The sequence below is a fragment of the Charadrius vociferus genome, unplaced genomic scaffold (assembly GCF_000708025.1).
Source record: "Charadrius vociferus isolate BGI_N301 unplaced genomic scaffold, ASM70802v2 scaffold1091, whole genome shotgun sequence".
In the NCBI taxonomy this organism is placed as follows: Eukaryota; Metazoa; Chordata; class Aves; order Charadriiformes; family Charadriidae; genus Charadrius; species Charadrius vociferus.
In genome coordinates this window covers 177,389-181,698 of record NW_009646972.1, presented here as the reverse complement: position 1 = coordinate 181,698, position 4,310 = coordinate 177,389, and positions in this window count along the sequence as shown.

The window sequence follows — 4,310 nt, the reverse complement described above, 5'->3', positions numbered from 1 at the left end:
CCCCCCCCGATATGTTAGAAGTTGTGTTTTCTTTTAAATGCAGGGATTGACCCCATCTTTTCTCAGCAAAAGACACAGCACTGCAAACTCTGGGTGTTCAATACTACTATGTTCGGAGTTGCAGGTACGGCGGCGTTGGGATGCGGAGGGCATTGCCAATTCAGATGGGCAGCCCTTAATCACCCTGCAAAACCAACCCATTAGCAGCCTCATACAGCTAGCAGTTCGGGACCGGGATCACGCTGCACGAATTTACAGGCTTGAGAAGCAGAAACACCTTGACATGGCTTATTCTTAATTAACAACAACAACAAAAAAATATCCTCGCCACTGCTCCACACAGATCTGTTCATCTGCTGATGTCATTCCCTTTCCCCTGCTATGTCACATTGTCACCAAGCTGTGTGGGTAATGAGATAAAATTAGGATCTGACTTACAGGACAAGTGCCAGAAGCACTACAACAACCCAAAGGCACGAGCTCACAGGGGAGGCAATTAGACTTGGCATTCGAGGACATCGCACTGCACGTACCCAGTCGCTGGGCAGATCGCAGCGTACAAAACCCAGTTATTAATCTTCTTGAGGCTCTCCTAGCTTTCATTTCCCAAACAAACTTATTTATATAACCAAAAACTAAGCCTCATTTACACCCTGGTTCAAAACACCCTCCCCAAAGATTAGCAAAGAATCTCAACAAACTATTTTTAGTGCTATTATGTCTAGATACTAAAAAGGACCCAAACAAACAGCACGAAGAAGACACTGTTCTTTGACATTTAAGCTGCATTTGCAGATGAAGACGTAATGGAAACTGAACTCCAGCCCCATCACAGCCATCCTCCCTACCCTTTAACCCTGAGAAAAACAGCAATGCATAAAAGGATCAATAAAATACCTCTTGGAAAAGAGTTAGACACAGACATTAAGACACAAACCTGCTGCTTAGATCCGACACTCCTATGGTCCGTCACCCTAAACAGGAACGCCATCAATACGGCTGATAATTTTGCAATGTTACGGGCAAGCTGGAGATAGATGCTCTCCCCCGACACCCCAGAGACGTGCCCTTCAAGAAGGGATGTCCCTACGGAGGTCAGCTCCTACGCATCACGGTTTCACACGGGCTCTAGGCACATTCCCAAGCAAACCCGGTTCTCCAGTGTATTGCAAAGCAGAGGGAGAGGCCCCAAGTCAGCCCGAGCTGTTGTCTAAAGAACTTTGTTGGAATAACTATAATGCGTCGGACACGTATAAAGAATTACCCTGCACATCGTTGCCAGCAAAGGCTCTCTAAATAGACTAAATAACAGCAGCTCCAAGCTCTGCTGATACAGGGGAAAGGAGTAACAAGATAACTGCTGGCTATTTTTCATTTCAAGTTTAGCGAGTAACCACGACTGAACGTTTGAAGGCAGGCAGGGACTTGGGCTTCCTACAGATCCCTTATGCTAGGAGGGTATTTCCCCCCCACCTCCAAATTTAGGTTACTTTGCAGAAATTGAGAGGAGATACCTACCAGCCCTCCTGCCAGAGCACGGGATCATCCCCCGATAAAGGAAGCTGTGCTCTCCTAGAAATTTCATAACATTTCAAATATGCAGCTCTAGAAAACCATTAACCACATGCTTTAATGCATTTGCTGGAGATTTCTCCTGAACACAACCTTCTAACCCTTGCTCACTCAAGTAATGTGTAAGATCAAACCCAGAAAGAGGGAATTTAGGCTAGAGTTGCATCCTCCCACGCCAAAGCTAAAAACAAAGCCTCGTCTGCTCATTAAAGGCACCATCAGATATTCTGGCATTTTCTAAAGGACAGGAGATAAACTTCAAGGCCTGGTTAACAGTCTCTTATTTGGAAAAAAAATAAAAATAAAAAATCTAAGTCTTAGCATCTGAGGTTACCAAAGCTGCTCCTGGGTACCAAACAACTTACAGCTGCAGCTATCCGACTCACTGCTTCACCGAAAACACCATCAAGTGAGAGCAGAAGAAGATAATCCTAAACTATCTCCAAGCTTACTCCTCATTAGCTACTTATTTCTTTCCTCTGAAGATTAATTTATCTTCTATTAATCACTAGAATATTCCAATTCCTGAGGCTATTGGGAATCAGACTGCTCCATTAATTAATTCTCCAAGTTATTCTGCTTACGTTAAATCCTGGCAGTGGACTGTACCCAAGAAAGCCACAAGCTGATTTTAAGCTGTGCTGGTGTTTACATCTTCCATAGGTAGGTAACGCTTTTCGGCAGCTAGGATATTGAGAAACAAGACACGGGAGTATTTTTGGGAACAAGCCTGGCAGGCGCCACACGGTATTCCCAGCACGGATATGTTCTGGAGGGAGGGAGAAAGAATTTGGGAGGGCTGCAGCTCCTTCTCCCTCCCCACCCTCCGCACCTCCTGCGGCAGGCAGGTCGCACAGACGCTCCTTGGAGATCCAGATCAGGAGTATACTTACACCCCTTGTCAATCTAGGAAAAAAAAATACAAAATAAAGGCTAAAAGCTATCAAAAGCCCTCTGCATGGTATTTCATAAAGGCTTCGGAACAGCTCTTAATCCAGAGGATCGGCCTTGCCTTCTGCCCCCACATCCCTGCATGGGGTCAGTCAGCGCATCCAGGTGCTCATCAAGGTCTGGGGGAGCAGGCAGGAACCAGAGCCCGCTCCCGGGTGACCCGGGCAGGGCTACACAGGACTCGCAGCAATATCCCCAAACCAACGCTCACTTCACGGTATTCATGGTTCATTCCCAACCTACAAACACCACTTTTCTTATAAAACAAACTGCCTCTGTCTAAGCAACGCTGAGCGGCAGAACAGAAACTTTCATTTCCCAGTTTCTTTTTTTTTTTTTTTTTGACCAATTACAAACACCTAAAGCAAATACTTAGGAAATGTTTTACAAAAAAAAAAAAAAAAAAAAAAAAAAAAAAAAAAATCAAAACCCATCCTCACAGCCCTGACATCAAAAATCAGCGTTATCCTCACGGGTTTCCTCCAAGGATGAGTTCCTGCACACCCAAACCCCGTTAATTTGTCCTCTGATCACACAAGTAGTTATCAGTCTGGAGGCCACAGCGTTACGCTCTGAAATATTTCGCTTTTGATTTCTCTGTACTTTGATCACATTTAGCAACTCAAAGCAACACTAGCCAAAACTTTTAACACCAGTGAATGTGCTGCCTTTGCTGGAGGGTGAAATCCAAGGTGAGCAGCCCTCTCTGCCACTCCCACATCAACCAATTTGGATAGAAACGATGGGTTTTTTGCAAACCTCAGGTGAACCGGTCCTCACGGAGCGCTGCAACACGAGCGGGTGACAATCCCCATCCCCACACACGAGGGACAAAGTTCAGTCACCCACGTTCGGCTGCTCACATCATCCCCAAGCGGGTGGTAATCAGATGATCGAGGGGGGGGTTCCCTTTCTGCTGGCAATCGGTGAAGCGAGGCGCAGACTAACCAAGGGACAGGGCTGTAACCTGCGGGGTGGTTGTAGGCAGCAGCTGGGGACTAACTGCCCTGCAAACTGTCCATCAGCAAACAGAAGTGGGAAAAAAAAACACCCAACGCACAAGGAGATCACTTTTTCTTTTCTTTTTTTTTTTTTTTTTAAACTATTTTGGGTTGCCAGACTAATGGTTTATCTACCCGGATTCTGACTTGAAATAAGTTACTAATTAAGAAGGCACTCAAATTCTAGTTAGTGAAGGAATAAGCAATCGATCCAGCCCTAAGAGTGCCAATTCAGGGCTGAGGATTACCCGTGACCCTGGACACAGGGCTTCCACTCCAGATTTGGAGCCCAGCTTCCCACCTGACGTTTAACTATTAGTTCAACCAGGTAAATAGATTCAGATGTCACAAACAGCCCTCCTATTTGTGATTTCCCTCATCCCTAAAGCCAGCTAGGCCACACAAAAGACAAATGAGCTGTGTATTAAGTCGTATTAGCGCTTACTACCCCAAACTGGGTCTTTGAAGCCTGGCGCTTCGATCCTTACCCACAACTTGGGCAACTCATTTGTTATTCACACGTTGGTTTTCCATCTGTACCTCACAGACTCAACTCCCCGTTTCACAGACATTTCGAAGATCTAATTAGATAGCAATTAGATAACAGAGATCTAGAGGCCCCCCAGAGTTCTGCTGCACCAGCATTAACACTGCTGTGCCTGTGGGACTCCTGGGGTAGGTGAAGCTGCCGGAGCAGAGGGCATCTGCTTGGCATATGGTCACCCGGGGGGTGGCTGTTCCTGAGGAGCTGTTCCTTTTTCTGGCAAGCACTGGGTAATTCTGATG